Below are 26,116 nucleotides of genomic sequence, written 5' to 3' on the forward strand. Positions count from 1 at the left end.
AGTCAGCATTTTGCCCCCAACAATCTGGGTCCTCATTTTACCAACCTTGGAAGGATGGAAGGCTGAGTCAACCTTGAGCCTGGTGGGATTCGATATACCAAATTGCAAGCAGTTGTCAGTCAGCAAAAGTACTGCAACTTAACCACTGCACCACCACAGCTTATATCCTCTCTTGTTCCAATGCATTCTACAAGGATCTACCCTTGACATATGTCTTGCTAGCCAATGAACCATGTAGAGGAAGAGGTTTGTACGCAATCTATACTAAAAGATCAGCATGCAGAGATACCTTCAAGATATGATCAAAACAGCAGCTACAACAGTGTCATCAAAGCTCTGCCTTTTTCAATGCTCATGTAGAAGATTGCCCTATAAGCATATTTATTTTCCTGGGGACTCTGCCTTCATGGCAAGTGGTATGGTGGAAACAAGAAAAATTGCAGACATTTCTTGGGGATGTTAGGATCTGGGTGGGATGATAAATAAAATAATTATAGAGGGAATACTGTTGTGTAATATGAAAAAAATCTACAAGAGCTACCAAAACTTTTGATCACCCTAATGCAATCACTATTAAGAATATGCACAGTCCAGAATTGACTACTCACTGGCTATTTTGTTACGATGCTTTTAATTTTGAACTGGCTTGCTTGTGAGTTAAAAATAAAAGTAGAAAGAAGAAAAGGCAAAAGTTGAAATTAAATGTTTGTTGACAGCACACATTTTTCCCAAACAAAGCAAAATGCAGTTAGTTAATTCACCCACAGTGAATTCAATGGGGATTATTTATGTTTGTGTTTCGTTAGATCATTCTGTAGACTACAAAAACATCAATGTAAATTTAACAATGGTTATGTACAACAAATAAATAACTTCATCAGTTTAAAAGAGGTGTATGATTGCTCATGTGTCTGAATAATTTTGCAAAATGTTAATTATGTTACGGTTTTCTTTAAAAGATGCAAAACATTTACTCAAAATCAACATTGTTGCAATCCCACTTCTTGATGGAGTTAATTAACTGGTTAGAAAATTGAAAGCTGAACTATTAATGAACTTTAAAAAAAGAAATGAAGTGACAGCACCAATTAGAAGTAGTCGAAACAGTTTGCCCTCCCTTAAAACAATTACTGCATGGAAATAGGATTCCAGGAAACTTTTAGCAAATCTTTCAAGACAAATTTTATCCAGAAAATAAAATATTTCTGAAAAAGGGCCATTCCCAAAAAATGATGGTTTCTAATCAGGCCTGGATTGCGAAAAAGCCCAATTTTGTCTCATGAAACAGAACATGATTAATTATAGATAGTGTAATTGGTGGTGATGCGATCTGTAGTCTATTGTGTATTGAAAGATGCACATTTGAGAAAGACATTTGCAAAAAACACGCTGTTCCCATCTCCTAAACTGTTTTCATCCACGTAGAAAAGGAGTGCCTAAGTGAAATTTTCATCCATTTCTCTGTCTTAGAAAGTCCATGCAGATTCACAAAGTTCACATTGGAGTAAGAGTGGTTATAGTTGGAAGTACGAACACTACTTTTCCAACACCCCAACTCATTGTAGATGACTGGTTGCTTCTTGATATTCTTGTACTTTCCTAGATTCTCTTTCAGACATTATGTAATATGCCAAGTTATCCACATAATACATTTGTATAACATGGTAAGTCCTGGCTAATAAACACAATGGCTGGTTCACACATTAAACCTCAGTCATGCAGGTGGTATTATGATTTGGCCCAATGTGTAAACCCAGTTATACAAGAGGTGAGTGGTCTGCTGGAAGAGCCTTTCTATGCCTAAAGCACAAGCTAAAGAGCAGCCACAGTTACCCAATGCAGGTGGGCAAATACTGCATTCAGTTTACTTATGTATCTAATGTGAATGCACATCTCAAGTTCAGAGATGGGCAATTAATGGAAGGAAATCTCCCAAATTCTGAGAGCATGTCAATATATTTTCCATCCCCCACAGCTTATAAATGACATTGTTGTGAGGTGGATAAAGAGGACAAAGAGAAAATATTTTCCCCTTCCCCAAATACTAGAACCAGAAATCAACCAATGAACTTGAATCTTAGAAGAACCAGGACAGACAAAAATCAATTTTTTTTCGTATAATATGTAATTAAACTTTGGACTTTGTTACCATGGTGCTGGCTACTAGTCTGGCTGGCTTCAAACAGGCCAGGATCAATTCATGGAAGTCATGGGAATCAATGGCTGTGTGACAGTAGATTGCTCAAGATTGCAAGGTTGACTCAGCAATGTTGCCTCAGCCTTCCATTCTTCCAAGATGGGTAAAATGAAGACCCAGATTATTGGAAGCAAGAGGCTGACTCTGTAAATGGCTTAGAGAGGCCTGGAAAGCACTGTGAAGCGGTATATAAGTCTAAGTGCTATTGTTCTTCTGAGCACCCGGAGACTTCAGCTAGTTCAGAACGCGGCTGCGCGGGTTATTGAGGGAGCGATTCGGAGCTCCCACATAACACCTATCCTGCGCAGACTGCACTGGCTACCTGTTGTTTTCCGGGTGCGCTTCAAGGTATTGGTTACCACCTTTAAAGCGCTCCATGGTTTAGGACCGGGCTATCTACGGAACCGTCTACTGCCGGCCTCTATCTCCCATCGTCCGGTACGTTCCCACAGAGAGGGACTCCTCAGGGTGCCGTCAGCCAAACAGTGTCGACTGGCGGGCCCCCGGGGGGGGGGCTTCTCTGTGGGGGCTCCGACCCTGTGGAACGAACTTCCCCTCGGACTTCGACAATTACCTGACTTTAGGACCTTTCGCCGTGAACTTAAAACTTATTTATTTCGTATGGCTGGACTAGCCTGATTTTTATCTCTAAATTTTAATTGAATTTATGGGTTTTTAAAGTTTTATAATTTTATGCGGGAGTATGTTATTTTAACATTTGGGCAAATTTAAATTAGTTTTTTAAGGGATGTTTTTAACTATTGTGTGTATCTGTATTTTATCTGCCTGTTCACCGCCCTGAGTCCTTCGGGAGAAGGGCGGTATACAAATTAAAATATTCATTCATTCATATTCATATTCATTGTTATGCTAGAAGGGCCAGGAGTCGAAACCTAGAGAGCATAGTTGTTTTTTTTCCCCTTAATCTGGAGCAAGATAGAAGTGAAAGCTGTTTTTACATGAAGCAATACCTTTCTTTGTATTTATTTTTTAAGCCCCCCTCATTTTTGTATGCTAAACTGCCAGGGGAATAAGACTCAGAAAGATTAATGGGTTCTGTTGAAAGGGATTGGTTTATTTTATTCATCTTCTCTCATTCCTGGTGAAAGACTAAGGTGTTACTGTCAACAGCAATAACGGGGTTTGCTAGAAATTACATTCTATTTAAATTCGAAGAAGTAAATTAGTTCCAGTTGCAAACAGGGGGAATACAATGGATGCCATTTTAAAATGAGATCTGGCAGCTTAACTGGGTTATGGATCACAGTCAAGAAGCTAGAATTAAGCAAGGCTGGACAAATTTGAAGTTTTTCAAACAAGGTGTGGATTCTTCCCTGTATTTTATAGCAAGCCATATATCAAATTCATATTCTGTTTTAATATCATTCATAGGAAATACTGGATAGCATGTGATAACATTTAACTATACAGAGGTCTGGACCAAATTCAACTGCTGTCAGGGAGATCAAAGTGCTAATATATATTTATGCTTTTTGTAGTCAAAACCTGGGAGGGGGGAGCCAGCAGAGAGCCACTTTAAAGTCAAGCTAGAAGGAAGAACTGGATTATGAACAATGGAAGAAATTTTGCTATGATTTTGTTTTTACTGGCAGCCCCGTTTATTTCAACACACTTGTTAGGGTAAACACAATCTAAGTCAAGTCTTGTGCTTTTTATGTAAATATTCTTGTCTTCTTTGAAGCATGAGATAAAAAGAGATTGATAAGGCACATTATCTCAGAAAATTATTATCTTAGCAGAATACAGAAAGCTAGAATGTTTGTCATTCAGAAATTGGATTTCTGAGTTAAGTCTAAGAAATTGCAATACCACTGAAATAGAATGCTGAAGAAGCAGTACAGGAAAATGATTTTGAACATTGGTATTAGAGACGACTCCTCAGAATATCACAGACAGCCAGAAAAGCAAACAAATGGATCATTAATAAATCAGCCAGGGGTGGGCTTCAAAATTTTTAGCAAGGGGTTCTCGGCCGGGTTGCTGGGTGGGCGTGGTCATTATGGGTGTGGCCTAGTCGGCCTCCTGCACCATGTCAGAGGGGGCATTTTTGCCCTCCCCGGGCTCCAGAGGCTTTCCTCAAGCTGCTGGGAGGGTGAAAACAGCCTCCCCAGGCTCTGGAGGCCCGTTTCTGACCTTCCCAAACTTCTAGTAGGCCCATTTTTCACCCTCCCCAAGCCTCCGCACATACCCTGCACTTACGTGCATCCAAAATGGGCTGCATGGGGACTCATGGGAGAGAGGGGTGGGGTGGGTGGGGCCAGCCAGGAATGGGATTTGGGGGTTCTCCAAACTGCACAGAATCTTGGCTAGAGGTTCTCCCGAACCCCTGCGAACCCCCAGCAGCCCACCCCAACAATCAACCCAAAGTTCTCACAAATGGCTACGCTGCAATTATCCTACTCCAGTCACATTATGAGAAGACACAGCTCTCTGTAGAAGGCAGAAAGAAAGGTAAGAAGAGGACAACCAGCAGCCAGGTGGAGCAGTGGTGGGTTTCAAATTTTTTTACTACCGGTTCTGTGGGTGTGGCTTGGCGGGCATGGCAGGGGAAGGATACTGTAAAATCTCCATTTGCACCCCACTCCAGGGGAAGGTTACTGCAAAAATCCCCATTTGCTCCCAATCAGCTGGGAATTGGGTGACAGAGAATAGATGGGGGCAGAATTTTTACTACCGGTTCTCCAAACTACTCGAAATTTCTGCTATCGGTTCTCCAGAACTGGTCAGAACCTGCTGAAATTCACCTCTGAGCTGGAGGGACTCAGTTACAATGGTGATAGGTGGAAGGACCAGGTTAGGGACAGATCATCATGGGCAAAGCCTCTCTGTGTAATTGCTAAGAATCAACACTGCTGGCATTTAATTAATTAATCAGACTAGAACTACTTGCCTTTGTTCATCTTTGAAAAGAAACTCTTTTATGCTACAAATGAATCTGGTCATGTCACTTGTAGCAGAAGACAAGCAGGAAAACCTTCTAATATATTTAATTCTTTCTTTCTTTTATTTCCTCTAGGAGTTTATAATAATCTCCCCTTGCTCCCCCCCTCAGTTTTCCCCCACAGTATCCATCTGAGAGGGAATGACAATCCCAATAAGCCTAAATCACCTGGTACATGAAGTTTAATCTCTGATGCTGAAGCTGAATTTGGTCTCCTTGTTCCTGGTGCAACATGATTACATACTGTTTATTTCTGTCCTATTTCAACAGTCAACCACTTGCTTAAATATTATTAATGCACATTAAGTGGAAGTTCGAAAGGCTTTTGCAAGATTGCCTATTACTAAATAACAGTGAGGGAGGGAGGGAGGAAAGAAGGGGGGAAGATTCAGTAATTTAAACAGCCAGATTATTATCTCAAAATATGTGGGCTAAATAACAAAGGTGCATTAAGTTGTTTCATTTCTATCCTGTCCTTCCCTCAAGCTGGATTCACATATTTTGCTAAACTATGATTTACGTATTGAGTAAAATCCAATAGTTAAAACCAAAACATCATAATGTTAAGCCAGAACTAAACAAGTTATTATGACAACCCCATAGTGACCCCTGTTTAAACACAAACCATGGTAAAGTATGACATCCAAGTCCTACAGCACTGAGTGTTCCTTTTTCCCTCTTCCCCTTTGAAAGCATCACTGTATTGCTGCAATTTGAGAGTGCATGAGATATTTCAATGCGCCCTGTACTGTACTGTACGCCATGTGGATGCAGTGGATACACCTTCTGATATAGAAGAAATAAGCTTGCTGTTGACTTGTGAGTGGGTCCTGACCAGATCACTTGCATAAAGAACTTCCAGACCTGTGTATATGCCTTGTCCCCTTCCTTTCTGGACCCTGGCCTTTTAATAATCTCTTATTTATTTAAACAACTCAAGCCAGGGCCTATGCAGCTATTTTGGTTACTTCCTGGACAGAGTTCCTCCAATTGTTCAGCTTGTATTGTATGAGTCACCTAGTCAGTGAGTCACGCTTCCTCTAGGACTTTCGTGCAGCTGGGAAAATCGCCTTCTGCTGATTTCTCTTGTTCACCAAAACATTCTGCTGCAATTCCATCATTGCCTTCTATCACAAAATGCTGCCTGGATTGACCAAAAAAATATGCAGGCATTTCAGTATTGCAATCAGGCAGCATTCCGTCATTTTAGAAACCATCCAAGCAGTTCCAGAATTGGAATCAAAAGAGGTAAAGTCCTAACATTTTCTGGAAATCTGTCCAGATCTAATAAGGACTGTCATACTAAGGTACACCAGGGATGAAGAAAATGTAGGTTTGGATCTGCCAATTCATCTTGGGGTGTTTGCAGGAGATGCACAGCCCCAAGAGTTTTTCACTCTCAATAACAGCAATCACAAAAAAACTCATCTCTGAAGCAAACTAGGAGTGGATTATATGGATCTGCAAGTTCATTTCCAATTCTCAAAAACTTACCTTGAAACGTTTTGGATTTCCGATACCCCATGTATATTTCTAAATTGTTCCAGATGCTTGAATCTTAAGATTCAACTAAAAAAGAAAACCAATCAAAATAGATCCCTTAAATCAGAATTTTATTCATCTGTGAGTTGGACTTTTGATCAACAACCCTCTATAATTGGATTCACACTAATGTAGTTTGTTTCATTTTTGTTTGATGTGTTGTGTGAATTCATCTGTTGTGGTTATAAGCATATACACTGCAATGTACTACATGGGCTGAATAAAAAAAATAAGGCTTGTTGCTTATGTAAGAAAACAAAATTCCTGCAGATTAAAGAAGGAAAAATAATTGCATGTACTTCAAGAGGAAGGTTGAAATTGAAGATAATTTTATCAAGATGAAGAATTGTCGGTTTGTTAAAGGTTTAAATGAGTCAAATGAGAGTTTAAGTTTGATGTTGCACTCTAGATATGCATAGTTCCAAATTAAAAATATTAATGTTGAAGATCATGAAAAAAAAAGAAAAATGGGAAATAGGTTTACTCAGTATTTACTCTGTAGAAAAATGAAGCAGATACTGAGAATAAATCAATGAACTGCCTAAGATTAAAATAAATTGTGATCTTCCTTAGTTCCAGTATTGAAGCAGTACATCTGTGTAGCACATTTCACATGATCCATTATGTTCTGAATGGACTTTTTCTGAATCCCTCGTTTTAGATATCTTGGGTGCTTTAATGTGGATGAGCTATTATGTTATCTGAGCAATAAACAAAAAATATTTACATTGTATTTTTGAAGAATATATTTTTGAAAGTGCAAAAATAACTGCATAATAATAAAAATAATAAACCCCCAGTGAGGCACTGCCTTGATGTGGTTGTGGATCTCATCAGATGAGTCAGGCAAAATATGATGAGACATAAATTACAGAAACACATACCAGGATGGTCACATGGTTGTAGCTTTGGTCAACAAAGGCCGTGCTAGATGTTGGAGTTCCTGGACATTTGCTAAAAAGTGGCTTCAGGACTGTTGGCTGAGCAACCAGGGCCAGCAGCTGCAGAACTACTGGAAGGGAAGGTGTTTACTTTTCACAAATACACAGTGATTGAAAACAAAGAAATGATCTGTTATTATAGATCAAATCTAACAAGAAGAGGATATTTAAATTGAACGCACCAGTTCTGGAAAGAACAACATCCAGGATCAGAAATAACAGAATAGAGGCTAGCAGATCAACACTGATGCCACTTAAAACAAGGAAGATCAAGGAAGCATGTGAAATAATAAAGCAGCAAATAGCAGTTATAGCCCAAAAGATCAGCAAGTACACAGTTCAAATTGCAAATTATAGACGACAAATCTCCAATTTTAATCCAATCAGAAACATTTCTACTGATCCAGACTGCAATGGATCAGTCAGCATCTGACAAGGAAGAAATACTGCAGTTTTAGGTGAATCAAATCAAATCAATCAAATCAAACCTTTATTGTCAATGCACAATATGTGTACAATGAGTTTGAATGAGCTTCCCTTGGTGCAGCCCCCCTGAAACACAGAATACATCTCAATAACTAAAAATAAACTCAAATAAAAGAAAAGAAAATCCCTAAACCAAATAAGTAATAACTAACACACATTCCCATACACCAGGGGTGAAATCCAGCAGGTTGTGACAGGTTGTGGAGAACTGGTAGCGGAAATTTTGAGTAGTTCAGAGAACCGGCAAATATCACCTCTGGCTGGCCCCAGAGTAGGAGGGAATGGAGATTTTGCAATATTCTTCCCCCAGGAGTGGGGTGGGAATGGGAATTTTGCAGTATCCTTCCCCCAGGAGTGGGGAGGGAATGGAGATTTTGCAGTATCCTTCCCCTGCCATGCCCACCAAGCCACGCCCACAGAACTGGTAGTAAAAAAATGAATTTTACCACTACCATACACATATATGTACTGTATATAACATTATACTATATTACACTGGTATGAACATGTTGCACATTGCATTGGCCCTGCAAGTCTATCATATTAAACTTAATTATGGTGTTATGTTGCATTCAGAAGTCTGGCGGCCCACAGATAGAATCTATTTTTCAGCCTATTTGTTCGGCTGGTTATGCTTCTATATCTCCTGCCCAATGGTAGGAGAGTAAGGAAATGCTGACCAGGGTGTGAATCATCCCCGGGGATTTCCTCACTTTGCTAAGGCATCGTGTTCTGGTAATTCTGTCCAGTGAGATCACGGGGCAGCCTGTTCTGTTTCCCTCCCCCAATACTCCCAACAAAGAGTCAGTCAAAGGCCTTCTCTTTGTTTTATTTACATAGATAAATGTCCTGGCCACGTCTACCCACGGGCCTGCCAAGTCTCTGGAGATAACAAGGAAATTATAGATAAGGCCAGAATTACTCACGAATATATTCTTCCCTCCATTGATACAGTTTGCCCACGCAAATTCATTGCTTTGTCCAAGACAAAAAACCAGGAAGTCCCGCCTCCTATTTATAGTCTCTGCAGATGTCACTGCATAATCATCATTCTTTGGCTTTGTCCCAATGCTTCCTCTGCTGCGCACACCAGTCACATCTGCGCAGTCTTGCATCACTCCAAAACTGTTCTTGGGGCGTTGCCAAATCAGAAGGCTCGGGAGAATCAGGCCTTGCAGGCCCCTCCTCCTCCCTTTGGGTGGGTGCCAGGGAGGGAGAGGGCCCAAGAGAAGCTGGCCTTGCCAGGTCTTCTCCCTCACTTTCTTAATCATCCGAGTCCAGGAGTCCGGGTCCAGGAACCTGGGTCACAACACAGCCCATGATTTTTTTCTATGAAGGTAGGGATTGGGATAACCCAAAGAAATATAATAACAATGCAGCTTGGCTAAAGGAGGTAGATAAGAATAAAAAAAAGGTGACATGAAAGAACTAGTAGTAAAGCAGAAATGGTGGAGAAAAGGACAAGAAAGATTAAGAATTGGGCAGGTGAAGGTGAAGGTGAACTGCATGGATTTTGGTTGAAGCATCTGACTTGTTACAGCTACTTATTGCCAAGCAGTTTAACAATATACTGCAGAGAAGTGAAAATGAAGAGTGGCTAATAGTTGGCAAAAACTACCTGACAATTGAAAATCCAGCAAAAAGGGGTAGCAACAGGAAACTATAGACCAATTGCCTAGTTACCAACAACTTTCAAATTGATAACTGGTGTGGAAGCTGATACAGTCCAATAATATCTAGTTGACTGTTTTTGCCTGAAAAGATTATTTTCATCCAAGCAGAAAGGAAACCACCCAAGGAACAAAAAACCATCCAAGGAACAAAAGATCAACTCCTAATTGACAAGATGATTCTGGAAAACTGCAAGAGAAGGAAGACCATCTTGAATGTAGCATGGATTGATTACAAGAAGGCATTTGACTCCTTGGCATGTGATTAGATTATTAAGTGCACAGAAATAACAGGAGTCAGTAGAAACATCAAAAGCTTTGTGCAAAGATCAACAGTATAATGGAAAACACGGTTGCTAGTCAATGGTGATAGATTGGGAGAAGTTAATATTAAGGAATCTTTCAAGGAGGGTCACTTTCACTACTATTTGTCATTGCACTGACAAATACCCATACTGACCAACCATACTGAATAATTCAGGCCTGGCTATCAAATATTAAAAAATATCTGCCAGACTATCCCATCTCCCCTATATATGAAGGTCTGTGGAAAAATGCCATCTGAAATAGAATTGCTGCTCAACACTGACTCTGTAAACAGCCAAGATATTGCAATGAAGTTGGACTGGACAAATATGCCATGCTTGCCATCAAACAAGGAAAAATAGTGAAAGTTGAAGGACCCAAGATGCCCTATAACAGTCTGGATGAAGGTGATCACTGCAAATATCTGGGCTTGTTCAAGTTGATAATATCAAGCACACTGAAGTCAAGAAAAAGATTATAAGTGAATACATCTAGAGAATGAAGAAGATTTTAAAGATCTCCAAACTCAATGGAGGTAATACTATTAAGACAGTTAGCACCTGGGCAGGGGTGAAAATTACTTACCTTCGTACCGGTTCACAAATATGAACATGCATGCCTCCTCCACGCATGCACAGAGCCTTCTGTGTGGAGGGTCAAAAATGGGACTTGATGATGTCTAGGTGGGTGGGTGGAACCTCCCGCTGCCAGTGCTACCGGTGGGTGGAACCTCCCTCTGCCAATGCTACCGGTTTGCCCAAGCCGGATAGAACTGGCTCAATTTCACCACTACACCTGGGTAATTCTAGTCATTAGATATTTCGCTTGAATAGGGGATTAGACTCAAGCAGAATTAAAGAGTCTGGATAGAAAGAAAAACAGAATAAGAACAATAAACCATGTCCTTCATCCTTGGAGCGACTTTGACAGACTCTATTTAGCAAGGAAAATGGGTGAGCATGGAATGTTGCAAGTACATCAGATAATTAAAGAAGAAAAATGGGCATTGGAAGAATATCTGAAGGACACTGAAGAAGATGCACTGAAGCTAGCATACCAGGAAAGCTTACTGAATATTGGAGAGACAAAACTGGCCTACAAGAAGGACCAAATGAAGAACAAAAATGAGACATGGTAAAGTTTTACATGGCTGTTACATTAAATAAAACTAACAGGTAAGGCAAATAATAAAAAGACCCGCAATGGCTAGCAGCAAGAAAGTTGAAGAAAGAAACCAAGGGCTGCACAAGACCAAGCTTTAAGAACAAATGCATTCAAAACCAGAACTGAGAAGACAGAAACAGATAGCAAGTGATGCCTCTACAAAAAAACTGAAAAAATATTGGACCACCTGGTTAACTGCTGCAAGAAGATTTCATAGACTGACTGAAAACAAAAGCTTAACCAAATAGCAATAATGGTGCACTAGAAGATCTGCAAGATATACCCTTTTGCCTGCAGGCAAGAACTGGTGCAGTCATAAAATAGAGAAAATGATTTTTAAAAATGAAGAAACTAAAATGCTCTGGGACTTTAGAATTCAAACAGACAGCCACTCTGCTGCATAACACCCCAGACTTAACAAATGTCGATAAGAAAGACAAACCAGTTATCACCAGTTATCCGTCAACTCCCTGATCTTCGGATCTTTCGACGCGAGCTGAAAACATTTCTAGTTCACTGTGCAGGACTGGCCTAGTGGGGTTTTAATAAGGGGTTTTATTGGTTTTAAGTTCTTCAATCAACTCTAAATTTTCCTTTGTATTAATTGATTTTACTTTGACTGCAAACTGCCCTGAGTCCTTTGGGAGAAGGGCGGTATAGAAATCGAAATAATAATAATAATAATAATAATAATAATAATAATAATAATAATAATAATAATAATAATAATAATAATAATAATAATAATAAAAAATAATAAAAATAAAAATAAAAACAAACAAACAAACAAACAAACAAACAAACTCTGGATAGTAGACATGGCAAGAAGACATGGCGAAAAGACTTGGAGACAGCCGAAAAGAAGAAAAGAAACTGATGAATATAACAAAGTACAAAGATCTGCAGTTAATAGAACAATTGTGGCAAAAGAAAGGAAAAATAGTAGCAATAGTCATAGATGCCTTGGGTGCAATCCCAAAACAACTGGAGTACCACTTGAACGCCATCGGCATTGACAAATTTACCATCGATCAATTGCAGCTTTACTAGGAACAGCTTACATATTGCAACAATACCTCTAACACCACAAAACATCAATATCTGTCTATCCTGGGTTCTTGGGAAGGACTAGATAGGTGGATAAAAATGCCAAATCCAGTCTGAATATCTGGCTAACTACGCAACAAACTAAAATAATAAAAAAATCAATATCTCTGATGTTTATTATGTAGAATAGAATAGAATAGAATAGAATAGAATAGAATAGAATAGAATAGAATAGAATAGAATAGAATAGAATAGAATAGAATTTTTTATTAGCCAAGTGTGATTGGACACACAAGGAATTTGTCTTGGTGCATATGCTCTCAGTGTACATAAAAGAAAGGAACATTGGCTTACCTGAAGGTTCCTTCTATGTACGCTGCGTGAGAATCCAAAGCAATGAGTTGTTAACTTCATCTGATTGGCCTGAGACTGAGTTGAATTTGTTTAAACACACCTCCTCTTCCTGTTTAGCTCCAGTTTATTAACGAAGAAGCAGTATTGGAGAAGACGAACTCAATTTGAAAACTGGAAAAAACGGAACAATAACCTCCAGATTCCTGTATATAGAAAAAAACAATAAGTAAAATAGGGAGGGGTTGGACTCTCACGCAGCGTACATAGAAGGAACCTTCAGGTAAGTCAATGTTCCTTCTCCTGTACGCTGCTAAGAGAGTCCAAAGCAATGGGATATACCCAAGCTAAATATCCCTAGGGCGGGAAAAAAGGAAGATTAGGAAGACTCAGCAACAGGAAGAACTCGCTGCAGGACCCTCCGTCCGAATGAGGCCTCGGCTGAGGCAAATTGGTCCATCTTGTAGTTTTTAATAAATGGCGAAGGAGAGGCCCACGTGGTTGCTCTGCAAATGTCCAAGATAGAGGCCTGGGTGGCCCAGGCAGCTGTGGTGGCCGCGCTGCGGGTGGAGTGTGCATTGATGCGGCCTGGGAGATGGTGTTTCTGCTGGTTGTAGGCCATGGAAATACAGGCCTTTATCCACCTGCCTATGGTGGATGGGGAGACTTTGGTGCCCAGAGCCCTTGGTTGAAAAGAAACAAATAGGGATTCTGTCTTCCGGAAAGGAGCTGTTCTGTTGAGGTAAATACGCAGGGCCCTTCTTACGTCCAGCGTGTGCCATCTACGCTCCGATGGATGCTTGGGATGAGGACAAAAATCCGGTAAGATGACTTCTTGAGACCTATGAAAGCTCGTGTTTATTTTAGGAAGGAAGGTAGGGTCTAAACGGAGAATGACTCTGTTAGAGTGAAAAATGCATAAGTCTTTCCTGACCAAAAGGGCAGCGATCTCGGAGATCCTGCGGGCTGAGGTTATGGCTATGAGAAAGGCAACTTTAAAGGTTAAGAGCTTAAGACTGGAGGAGCTCAAGGGTTCAAAAGGGGAAGACGTAAGCTTCTGAAGGACAAGGGTTAGGTCCCAGGTAGGGTATCTGTGTACCGGAGGCGGTCGCAGATTGTAAGCTCCCCTTAGAAAACGACGGATACGGGGGTGTTGAGAAAGTGTGGAAGTCCCATCACAGAATAAAACAGTGGCAAGAGCTGCAACCTGCCGGCGGATGGTGTTGGTGGCCAAGCCCTTGTCCAATCCATCCTGGAGGAATTGCAGGATGTGTCTAATGGAAGCAGAAGTAGGTTCTATTCGATGTCTAAGACACCAGCGATGGAATGATGACCATGTGGCCTCGTAAATACGCGTTGTGGATGGGCGTCTAGAAGCCAGAAGGGTGGAGATGACCCCCATGGAATGGTTTTCTTTTCTTAGTATCTCCCGGTCAAGTGCCAGACGGTTAGTTGGTAACATTGAGGTTCTGAGTGGAGAATGGCTCCTTGGCATAGAGAAATCTGATCCGGTGGAATTCGCCAGGGTGGATTGACGGACAGGCTCACCAGATCCGCAAACCAACTCCGTCGAGGCCAGTAAGGGGCTATGAGGAGAACTTCTGCCTTCTGTTCCAAGATTTTTCGTATGACCCTTGGCAGAAGGGGAGTCAGGGGGAAGGCATAAAGAAGGCCCCGGGGCCACTGACATCGCAGGGCATCTGGTCCTTCTGCTCCTGGGGTTTGGAACCTGGAGAAGAACCTTGGAAGTTGTTTGTTGGTCGGGCTGGCAAAGAGGTCTATTATGGGATGCCCGAATTTGATCGTGATTGTGAGAAACAAATCCGGATGCAGTTGCCACTCTGATTGATCGATGGTCGTCCTGCTCAGCCAATCCGCTTGTGTGTTGGCGACTCCAGATATGTGGGCTGCCTGTAGTGAGAGAAGATGTTTTTCTGCCCACAGGCCTATGGCTGCAGCCTCTTTCATCAATATGCGGGATCGGGTGCCTCCTTGACGGTTCACATGGGCCTTCGTGGTAGTGTTGTCCGTCAGCAGTAGCACATGATGGTTTGATAGCTGCGGTTGGAAGTACCTGAGAGCTAGGTGAGCAGCTCTCATTTCCAACCAGTTGATGTCATTCTTGAGGTCGTTGGGGGACCAATGACCCTGAGTCACCTGGTCTAATAGGTGGGCACCCCAGCCGTAGAGGCTTGCATCCGTGGTGAGGACAAGACGGCAATGTTCCTGGAATGAGCATCCCTTTGTCAGTGCTGGAGACAGCCACCATTGTAGAGACTTTCTGACCTTTGGGGGCAGAGGAATTCTAATTTCGGTATGGCTGTTGCCTGTTCTTTGGTGTGGGAGAAGTAACCATTGTAGGGGTTGTGAGTGAAGACGTGCCCAGGGCACGATCGACAGACAAGAGACCATCTTTCCCAATAACTGTGTGAGCAGCGAAAGTGGAACCTTTTGAGTGCCTTTACCTTTTTTGTCGTGTCTCTTATGTTGAGAAGACGGTCTCGGGAAAGAAACACCTGGCAGGATCTGGTGTTGATTCTCGCTCCCAGATGGACAATTTCGGTCATAGGCACTAGATGACTCTTTGCTCTGTTGACCGAAAAGCCGTGATCCTGTAGGGATTGGATTGTTACCTGTAAGTCCCGTAATGCCTGCTGGGTGGAAGACGACAGGATCAATATATCATCCAGGTAACATTGCATTCGTACTGGAATTGTGCGAAGGTGGGCCGCCACAGCATCCAGGATCTTGGTGAAGGTACGAGGAGCGGAAGATAGACCGAAGGGCAGGGCCCTGTATTGAAAGTGGGCCCCGGCATAACTGAACCTGAGAAAGCGTCTGTGGGCTGGTCTGATGGGTACATGTAGATAGGCCTCCTTGAGGTCGATGGATGTTAGATAATCCCCCCTTCTGATGCTTCCTAAGATTGAATTGAGGGAGTGCATCTTGAATCTGCGATATTTGATATGAAGGTTCAGTTGCTTCAGGTCTAAGATGGCTCTGGTGCCGCCTGATTTTTTGTCCACTAAGAAAAGAATTGAATAGAAGCCGGTCCCCTGGTGAGGCGTGGGAACCAGTTCTATGGCACTGATGGACAGCAGGTGTTGAATCTCTTCTTCCATTTGAGCCCTCTTGGTGGGTTCTTTGGGAATTTGGCATTGGATGAATCTCCTCGGAGGATTTGAATTGAATTCGAGGGAGAGACCAAGGGTAATGGTTTGCAGTACCCAGGCATCGGTTGTTCTGTGGGACCAGGTAGGGGCGAACTTGGTGAAACGACCGCCGATGGGATCCTGGTCGGGATAGTCATTTGTTCCTGTGAAAAGGTCGAAAGCCGGATCCACGGGAGGGACGTCTGGTCTGGGATTGCCTGGTCCTGTCACGAAAGGACTGTCTGTCCTGAAACCTGTCAGGGGGAGGCTGGAAGGAACGTTGATAGGCCGGGGATTGGAACCCGGGATCCTGGGTGCGAAAAGGCTGTCTGCGGTAAGGAAGAGAAGGACGTCTGTCTGAACGTCTAGAGATGTAGGGAAGGATCTTACGTTTGTCCTTTCCCTCAACTAAAATAGGGTCTAAGGCTTCACCAAAGAGAGATCCACCCTTAAATGGGGCAGCCGCTAACCGCCATTTGGTCTTCATGTCGGCTTGCCATTGTCTAAGCCATAGCAGCCTCCTGGAGGTGATGCTGGAGGCAAGGGCTCTGGATGCAAATTTTGCAGAATTAAGGGTGGCATCCGCAGTGTATTCAGCAGCCGCTACCAATTTATTTATGTCCTGATGTAATCTGGAGTCATCCTGAGGAATCCTCTCCTGCATTTGTCTGAGCCATATCAAAGAGGTTCTAGCAAAGAATGAGGCTGCTGTGGCAGATCTGATAGCCCATGCAGCCGCTTGATGGGTTTTGCGGGTGGAGAGTTCCGCTCTGCGGTCCTCCGTTCGGAGACCTTCTGCTGCATCTGAAGGTATAATGTTGGAGGAAGAAGCCAGAGTGGCAGTTGGGGTGTCTACGGTAGGAACCTTAAGGAGGTCCTCAAGCTCTTGATCCGTCGTGTATATCTTTTTGTCTGAGCCACTAGGAGTAGGAATGGCACCAGGGTGACCCCATTGACGTTGGATGGTGTCCAAGAAGAGCTTGGGTGATGGAATTACCCGTTGCTCTGAGACTGGTTCAGTAAAGAGGAATTTGTTGGGGTCTGACGGATCTGAAGCTCCCTCAGATTGGCGTAAGGCAACCCCCATGTTGGCCGTAACTTTTGCCTTGTGTAGTAATGTGTAGAAAAGTTCATGGCGAAAGAGGCCGGTGGGAGCAGGTTTGTCTGGGGCAGACTCTTCGTCTTCAGACAGGTTATACTCTGCTATGTCTTCCTCCCCCAAAAAGGAGTCCTCACTATGCTGTGAAGGGGTTGGAGAGCGTGTGCGCAGCGCGCGTAGTCTGGGTGGGTGGCTATTAGAAATGAGTCTTTGATCAGAGCTGCCGGAAGGAGATGGAGCTGGGAAACCTCTCTGAGTGAAGGCATTGTCAATGCCTTGAGAAATGGTTTGCATGATAAGATGACGTATATCCTGAGGAATGGCAGGATTACTGTCCTCTCTGTGGGAGACTCCCGCTGCTGTGGGAGTGTAGGTGGCAGAAGGTGCCTGATGTGGAGGCTCAGGTATGGCTCTAGAAGAATCTCCAAAAACTGTACAAATTGTTTCCTGGTTTTCTCCTGAACCACTAGGGATAGTGGGAGACCATCCAGGCTGATTTAATAGAGGAGAATCTTTAGTTAGTGGAACAGAAGTTTCCCTGCCTTCCTCTGCTAATTTTTGTTTTGCTTTATCAAATTGCCTATCCAAGGCCCGTTGTCTTCTGGAGGCATCTCTCTCTGCAGCAGCAGAGGTTTGGAGAGAAGTAGAAGACTTAGATTTGGTGGCAGAAGCCCTTGATTTGGATCTGCTCTTGTGAGAGGGAGGAGCCACGCTAGTGAGGTGTCCTTGGGAGGACGAGGCAGAAGCCCGGGAAGGAGATCTGCTGCGATCCGCCATCTTGGAAATGAGGCCTAGTGGTTATCAGAGGCCTTGGAATATATGCCCAAATAATATATTGGCCCTGATCTGAGAATCCTGGAATAAGATCAAACAATAAGGGCCAGTTAGCACCAAGCTGACACCACAGCTGGATTCAAGCATTCAAAGGCTGCCTGGGGGGTTGCTTTGGGGGGGGGGTCCCCAAATGGCGCGAAGCAGACACCACTGCTCCTATAGCGCCTTTTTACTGCAGCATTGGCAGGGGGAACTAGCCTCCGACACCACGGATCTTTATCTCCACCCCTGCAGGCGCGAAGCCGACACCACGGCTTCTCCTGCGCTCTGCTGGCCTCCACTTACAGTTTGGTGAGGTCCAGCGATGTCCGTTCCTCAATCCGGCGATTCCACAAGGCTTGAGAGGCTTGGAGTGTGAAAAAATGGCCGCCGGCCTTCGGGCGGCTCAGCTGAGCGGCGCTGGGCTGCACGCAAAGCGCGAGCCTCTTTCCTTGCCGCTCCAGTTCCCAGCAGTCAAGAAAAAACAATTGGGCACTTTAAAACTTTTTTTAAGAATTTTTCCTAATTTATTGAAGTCCTATGAGCTGATAAAAGAGTCAAAAGCAATGGAGCTAAAGGAGGTAGTCTCTCTATGGCCGACTGAGTTAATAAACTGGAGCTAAACAGGAAGAGGAGGTGTGTTTAAACAAATTCAACTCAGTCTCAGGCCAATCAGATGAAGTTAACAACCCATTGCTTTGGACTCTCTTAGCAGCGTACAGGAGAAAGATACGTTCATCAAGGTACAACATTTACAACACAAATGATGGTCAATATATTAATATAAATCATAAGGACTGCCAGCAACAAAGTTACAGTCATACAGTCATAAGTGGAAAGAGATTGGTGATGGGAATGATGAGAAGATTAATAGTAGTGCAGATTTAGTAAATAGTCTGACAGTGTTGAGGGAATTATTTGTTTAGCAGAGTGATGGCCTTTGGGAAAAAACTGTTCTTGTGTCTAGTTGTTCTGGTGTGCAGTGCTCTATAGCGTCATTTTGAGGGTAGGAGTTGAAACAGTTTATACAGGTCCTCAATGGAAGGCAGGTTGGTAGCAATTATTTTTTCTGCAGTTCTAATTATCCTTTGAAGTCTGTGTCTTTCTTGTTGGGTTGCAGAACCGAACCAGACAGTTATAGAGGTGCAAATGACAGACTCAATAATTCCTCTGTAGAACTGAATCAGCAGCTCCTTGGGCAGTTTGAGCTTACTGAGTTGGCACAGAAAGAACATTCTTTGTTGTCCTTTTTTGATAATGTTTTTGATGTTAGCTGTCCATTTTAGATCTTGCGATATGATAGAACCTAGAAATTTAAAGGTTTCTACTGTTGATACTGTGTTGTCTAGTATTGTGAGAGGTGGAAAATTAATGTGAAAAACAATGTCTTTTCTATGCAGAAATTAACTCTTTCCAAGCAGATGCAATAGGTTAGGGAACCATCTACTGAGAACTTCCATGTCATGTATGTATTAATCAAAATTAAGTAAGGCTTAAATCTGCTACTATACATATATTTCTAAGTTGAGTCTCATTCATGCATAAGGTTCTTGGGAAGAACCTCATGTATGAATGCGTGGAATTGGGAATTATTTTCACAAGAATCAAATTTTGGTGCAGATAATGTTCTTTTAGATCAGAAATAAACAAGGACTATGGGAACATTTAGAAAGTATATTCCACTTTTTGAAAAGTCAGATTCAATGTGCTGCCAGCAAATATGCTAAAAGGTACATTTCAAAGATGCTGTCATCTTTCATTGGCCTTGAAAGGATGGATCATATTTTATTGCTTGTAAATTTTATAAGAGTCTTTTTTTTTGGTAGGATATTATCTGGCCTATTTTAAAATCAAGGCCAATAAAAGCCTTGATATATTTCGATATTTCAAAATATGTCAACAAATCATTCTCAGATAAAAATCTCAAAATTACAATGGTGACAGCCACATTTTTAACTGTGGTTATAAAGACAAGGTTTTTAGGAAGACATCAATAAGTTTGAGTTTTACGTGTTTTATATAATACTTATCTATTTGTTGTATTTGTTAAACCATTTTATCTAATGTCAGCTTCTGATTACAGTATATTTGTAGTTTGCTATTTGAGTCTTTTGGCAGTAAGTACTGTGGGGTGATTATAATAGCAGCTACAAAATGCCAAAAATCTAACTCCCCAACTTGCATCTAGCAAATGAGGATCCACCCATCTATCATCCCTAATATAGTTTTTCCCTAACATTTTGCTAAAATCATCTTCCTTGCATTCTTCCTTGTTAATAGACTAGACTAGACTAGACTAGACTAGACTAGAATAGAATAGAATTTTTATTGGCCAAGTGTGATTGGACACACAAGGAATTTGTCGGTGCATATGCTCTCACTATACAAAAAAGAAAAGATATGTTCATTAAGAATCATAAGGTACAACACTTAATGATAGTCATAGGGTACAAATTCTGTTTATTCTAATTCTGCTTTTTAAGGTTCTAAGAGGAAGTTTCCACCTTGACTACAACCCACAAAGTTGGATATCATGTCTAGTGTTAATGCTTTTTTCTTTCAGTCCCTCAAGCCTCCTTCATAAACCATGGTTTCCAAGCTCCTTAATTAATCTGACTAATTTTCTTTGGACATATTTCAGTTTCTCTATATCAGTCTTTTAAATCTGGCACCTGTAAAACGAGTCAGGATTAAGGCATTCCTAAATCCCAGCCTACATGTCCCAACACATCTGGAAGACATCAAACAGGGAAAGCTGGTTTACACCCTTCCGAAAACGTGTGGTGAACAACTCAAAACAATACTCCAGAAAGCTGTGACTTGTGCTGAATCATCCATTCTACTGCATGATCATTTTAGGTCTATTATATCATTATATGCATTACATTAAATGCAGTATATTTTACAAATGCTACATCTATTTTCACTTTGCTTTTGCCAATGCAGTTTAAAATGGCATTCACTTTTTAAGACCCAGAAGGAGTCTCGGGTGGCACCTTGTAAAATGATATATTTTTTATTTAAAGGCATAAGATTTGGGGAGCTGCAACTGACTTCTTCCAACATGTAGAGTGGTTTTACCAAAGTGGGATTTAAGTATATTGCTATAAGGCAGGGGACAAAAGAGAGAAGAAGATGGGGTTACTGTGTAGATCCCATCTTCCCCTGCTCACCAATTTAAATCTTACACCAGTTAAGCTACCCCTCTGAGCAAGTCAGCTGCAGTTTATGAAAACTTATTCCTTAAAATAAAATTGTTAATTTTAAAAAGAAACTACAGACTCATTCTGATGTTTGGCTGCTAAAGATTAAAATGTCTCCCACAGTGATTTTAAGTTTTGGAAAGGCCCTAAGTGAGAGAGGTTTCCAAGGTCACTCTATAAAATTCAGAGGTCAAAATTGTAGGAGTTGAACCATCCAAGATCTCTGCCTTCATATCTGATACACTTTGTAGAGTTGCCTTGGAGGAAACAATGATCAGGGCTGTGTCAATCCTTCAAAAGGAGACATGTGCAGAATGGTGTATCTTTTCAACTTGTTTGCTTGGAGACTAATTGCTTCACATCACATGTGTGTGCATGGATCACCCAGGCTTTCTGAGGCACCCCTTAAAAGAGGCATGATGCTATCACCACAAACTTAAATAAACAGAGAAAATCAAACCCTTTTTTAACCATCACAAAAATGGAGCACCAACAGATATTAGGAGATTCTAATAGATCCACCACTATAGGCAGGAAGGAAATTAGTGCATAGAATGGCATAAATGTTTGATATTCTCCTGGTTTGCATTTTTTTTTGGTGACACATGAATCTCTTGAAAAACATTTCCCTGCTAAATTTAAGTCAGCAAAACTGCATGGCTTGGAAGGGAGGGAATCTATTGCATTGAAAATGTTGATCTACAAATAGGTTTGAGATCCACAAGTTTCAAATCTCACTTTTGGGATCATTTGCACACATAGAGGAGACTTTTAGACTGTCTTCCACATGAAGGTCCAAAAAGGAAAGATGGAGACCACAACCATGCAATCAAAGCCCTGCCTTTCTTTTATATAAGTCATCTTGACTTTGAGGGTTCCTTGATTTTTTGTGTGCTGGATCTGTGCTTTGTTATTTTCTTACAGATGTTTTATTACCTAAACTAGCTAACATCACCAGTGAGCACTGTGATGTTACTTGGTTGGGTAATGAAATGTCTGCAAGAAAACAATCAGGGAACACCAAGAACCCTTCATTTCAACCCTGAACTATAAATATTTTCCTTTATTGGCATCTTGGCTTTGTTAGGGCTCCCCACTTTCCCTGCAGATACCCCTCCTTCCATTTCTATAGAAGAAATATATATTGCTGACTGGCATTTTCCTTCTTTAAACCAGGACAAATTTTCCTCTGGGAAGGTATTCAAACTACAAATCAACTATTTGTATAGCAACAATTATTTCTGCACATCAGAACCTGGATTTCAAAAATAGCAATTGGTATTAAGACTCTGGCATAATAATTTTTAGAGAGGCTGCACGATTGTTCAGTTATGCTTTCTGAAGACAGCATAAATACTTGACATTTTGAACTGGCCACAAAGAAAAGGAAATAATGCCAATAAAATGATTTGTAAAAATGTAGAGAAAGAGAACATCACTAGATTAATTGTGTTGCAAAAGGATTGTTCATGTTAGCCAGTTGGTCTAGTGGTGAAGGTGCTGGTCTAGAATTGTGATTGTGAGATCTAGTACCGACTTGAAATATTGCATTCAGTTTTGGTCACCATGATGTAAAAAAGATGTTGAGACTCTAGAAAGAGTGCAGAGAAGAGCCAACAAGATGATTAGGGGACTGGAGGCTAAAACATATAAAGAACGGTTGCAGGAACTGGGTATGTCTAATTTAATGAAAAGAAGGACCAGGGGAGACATGATAGCAGTGTTCCAATATCTCAGGGGTTGCCACAAAGAAGAGGGAGTCAAGCTATTCTCCCTGAGGGCAGGACAAGAAGCAATGGGTGGAAACTAATCAAGGAGAGAAGCAACCTGGAACTAAGAAGAAATTTCCTGACAGTTAGAACAATTCACCAGTGAAGCACGTTGCCTCCAGAAGTTGTGAATGCTTCAACACTGGAAGTTTTAAAGAAGAGATTGGATAACCATTTGTTTGAAATTGTATATGGTTTCCTGCCTAAACAGAGGGTTGGACTGGAAGACCTCCAAGGTCCTTTCCAACTCTGTTATTCTATTCTATTCTATTCTATTCTATTCTATTCTATTCTATTCTATTCTATTCTATTCTATTCTATTCTATTCTATTCTAAAGTTGCTAGGCAATCTTGGGTTTGTCACTTTCTCTCTCTCAACTGAACCACCTAACAGGGTTATTGTGATGAGGAAATTAGGAGGAGGAAGGAGTATTAAGTATGTCAACTGTCGAGTTATTTATGAAAATAATATAGTGAGCTATAAATAAACTAATTAAATAAAATAAATCAACCATGGCAATATTCTATGTATCTTGTGTTGTCTATTGAAATTTAATTATTCATTTAGTCATTATGCAAGTGTTGCTAATCTAAGATTTATATGAGAATAATGTAATGTATCCAAGAAGGATACATTATATATACATTTGTATAAAATGTATACATTGTATAAATTTCTATACACAATTTTATTTAGTCTAAGTTAAATTAAAAAGTGGAAGCAAAACTTAGAAGGCTGATTGACTGATATGGTGCCATCAGGTCACTGTTAACTCTTAGCAACCATTTAGATATATCTTCTCCTAAATTAATTTGTCCCCAGCTTGACTCTTCAGATTTTCCCATGGTTCACCTATCACCTCTATAATTGAATCCATCCATCTTGCTACTAGTCAATCTCTTCTTCTTTCCTTCCAATTTTCCTACCATTATAGTCTGCTCAAGAAGTCTGCAAAATATAGTGTGGAAATTCAAAAATTAATACCAATAGTTGCATAAAAGAACCCTCATTAGAAAAACATACAAGAAAATATAATGTTCTGGAAACAAGATAATGCTGGTTTGATTTTAGTTAAGAGGAAATGAGTTCCAAATTGCATGAATTTACACTAAGACTGCCCCTGAATAGAAACCATAGTTAAACAAGACAATAAAACTTAAATAGCAATAATTGTTCTGCCTAATCTTATACAGTATTTCTAGTCACATTTGGTCTTTAGAGCAGGGGTCTCCAACCTTTCAGACTTCAGAGACGACTAAATTCATAATTTTAAATCCTGTGGACCACTAATATGATCTGCCTAATGACTGGCTGGGTGGGCGTGGCAAGATGGTCATGTGACTGGATGGGCGTAGCCAACTCAATGTCACTCATGTCGAGGGGCACCTTGCCAGCCTCTACTTGCTACTCCTCACCTGGCCACCTGGGCTCTTTAGGGTCCTAACGGAAAGCAGTTGCTGGAGCTAAGCAGCCACCACGAGAGTTGGCAAAACAGCTCAGTTCTAATTGGATTGAATGAGAAGGAGGCTCAGCAGAAGCACCTTACTGAGAACTACTGTTCTGTTTCCCTCCCCCCAATACTCCCAGCAAAGAGGGAGGCCTCAGTCAGAGGCCTTCTTTTCTCCTTTTATTTACATAAATAGATGTCCTGGCCACGTCTACCCACGGGCCTGCCAAGTTTCTGGAGATAACGAGGAAATTATAGATAAGGCCAGAATTACTCATGAATATATTCTTCCCGCCATTGATACAGTTTGCCCGCGCAAATTCGGCGACAGTGATGGGTGCTGTTGGGCACCGAAGGGGACTCGGTGTGGCCTCAGGAACCAGACGGGACCGGTGAAAGACGGGGTGGATCCGCATGGATCGTGGCAGGGTCAGTCGGTAGGCTACCGGGTTGATGACTGCCTCGACAGGGAACGGGCCGATGAATCGGTGGTCCAATTTCTTTACCAGGCGGTCGGACGGGAGGTGTTTGGTGGAGAGCCACACCCGGTCTCCAACTGCCAGCGGGGGCGTTGTCCGTCGGGAATGGTCGGCGGATCGTTTGTAGTCCTCCTTTGCCCGATCCAGCTGCTGACGTACCAACTGTTGGACCGCATGCAATTCCGTCAGGAAGGTCTGCGTTTCGGGAACAGGAGAATCTGGTGGTGCCAGAGGGGAAAGCCGCGGATGGTACCCCACATCGGCAAAGAATGGGGTCATCTGAGTAGAGGTGTGCTGAGAGTTGTTAAAAGCAAACACCGCCAGGGACAGGTAATCGGCCCAGTTGTCCTGTTGCTGGTTGATGAAGCAACGGAGATACTGTTCCAGGATACCGATGACCTTCTCTGTACCCCCGTCGGTCTCCGGATGGTGCGATGACGACAGACACCCCTGCACCTCAAACGCAGCCATCAGGCTCTTCCAGAAGCGAGCTGTAAACTGAACTCTGCAGTCCGAAACCACCCTGTCCGGTAGACCATGAAGGCGGAAGATGTGCTGCAGAAAGAGACGGGCCGTTTTTGCGGCTGTGGGCAGTCCGCGGCATGGGATGAAGTGTGCCATCTTGGTGAGCATGTCCACCACCACCAGCACTGTGGTGAACCCAGAGGACGCCGGCAGGTCCATCAGGAAGTCCATGGAGATCGCCCCCCAGGGTCTGTCGGGTGTCGGCAAGGGCTGGAGGAGCCCAGGAGGGGCCCCCGTGGCAGCCTTGGCTTGCTGGCACGGTACGCAGGATGTCACGTAGTCATGTACATCATGCCGCATTCAGGGCCACCAAAAGGTCCGTGTCACCAGGTGGAGGGTCTTGAAGAACCCAAAATGTCCTGCTGCAGGGTTGTCGTGGCACTGGGTCATGACGAGCATGGGTCCATGGCTATGCCCTCGGGCGAGATGATATGCGCGAGAAATTCTATGGAAGTCCGGAAGAAGACGCATTTCTCCAGCTTCGCATTGAGTTGTTGCTCCCACAAGCATTGCAGAACCAGACCGACGTGTCGAAGGTGGCTTTCCCTGGACCGGGAGTAAATCAGGATGTCATTCAGGTAGATAACCACGAACCGATCCAACATGTCTCGGAACACATCGTTCATGAAGTGCTGGAAAACGGCAGGACCGTTGGTCAACCCAAATGGCATGACAGTGTATTCGTAGTGTCCGTATCGGGTGCCGAATGCCGTCTTCCATTCATCTCCTTCTCGCATCCGCACCAGGTTGTAGGCCCCCCGGAGATCGAGCTTGGTGAAGATCGTGGCCTCCCGCAACCTCTCCAGCAGCTCCGGGATGAGCGGCAGGGAGTAGCGATTCCGCACCATAATGGCGTTTAGCCAGCGGTAATCACAGCACAGGCACAAGTCCCCTGTCTTCTTCTTCACGAAGAGGACCGGAGCCGAGAGAGGGGACTTTGAAGGCCGGATGAACCCTCGGGC

Source organism: Ahaetulla prasina, chromosome 4, assembly GCF_028640845.1.
Source record: "Ahaetulla prasina isolate Xishuangbanna chromosome 4, ASM2864084v1, whole genome shotgun sequence".
Classification (NCBI taxonomy): domain Eukaryota; kingdom Metazoa; phylum Chordata; class Lepidosauria; order Squamata; family Colubridae; genus Ahaetulla; species Ahaetulla prasina.